Source organism: Penaeus monodon, chromosome 20 (genome assembly GCF_015228065.2).
Source record: "Penaeus monodon isolate SGIC_2016 chromosome 20, NSTDA_Pmon_1, whole genome shotgun sequence".
Lineage (NCBI taxonomy): Eukaryota > Metazoa > Arthropoda > Malacostraca > Decapoda > Penaeidae > Penaeus > Penaeus monodon.
In genome coordinates, this window is record NC_051405.1 from 5,579,633 (window position 1) to 5,580,407 (window position 775).

Sequence of the window (775 nt, forward strand, 5' to 3'; positions counted from 1 at the left end):
GTCAGCGTCTGAACAAACTCGACCCACACCGCTGAAGATTAAGATTCCTGAGCCGAGAGAAGAGTTCATGGCAATCCTCACCGACATCTTCTCAAGAACAAACTGGACATATTCAACATATGTGAACGAGGTTGAGTATAAACAAGTTATGAAATCCTATTGCAAGACACGTCTGATCCCGAATGAACCATCAACAACAAAATAAACCTGTAACCAGTGAAGACAGTTACATTCAAGCAGTTGGCGGGAAAAAAAACACTACATGGAAAATATGTTTTTAAAAAAAACAGGAAGCGGATGCAGATGGAACAGCAACACAGGCTAAAATGAGATAAGATGGCCCGATAGCAGCTGCTCAAGATCAAGGCACTACCAACAAAGTGACTTCAAACAAGAATAACAAACACAATTATCGATGCAGGGTGGGAGTGTGTGTAGAAAACGAAGAATTAGTACATCTTTTGATAACAAGTAACGAATTACCGAAATCTGTCGCTATTAACAGTATTCTAGAAAAACAATTGCCGGCATGCGTTGTTAGCACTACTTACTGAAGCTAAGGATTCCGAACACATACCAGAAACGGTGACAAATTGAGAATGTTACAATCAGACATATACCAGCAAACAAACCTGACATAATAACGAAAGATAAAAAGGACAAAGAATGCCAGTTAATGGCCGTTAAAGTTTCGAGAAAATTATACGAAAGTATAAAGAGCTTGAGAGGAAAGCAACAAGAATCCGGTCACTAAGAACCGCCATAACACCAGAGC

General features: G+C 39.6%; 1 protein-coding gene across 1 annotated transcript in view; it reads right to left on the reverse strand.

Annotated features, from left to right (window-relative positions):
• The window catches only part of LOC119585905 (scavenger receptor cysteine-rich type 1 protein M130-like), a 12,658-nt gene that overhangs the window by 8,164 nt on the left and 3,719 nt on the right, over positions 1-775 (reverse strand). The window lies entirely within an intron of this gene.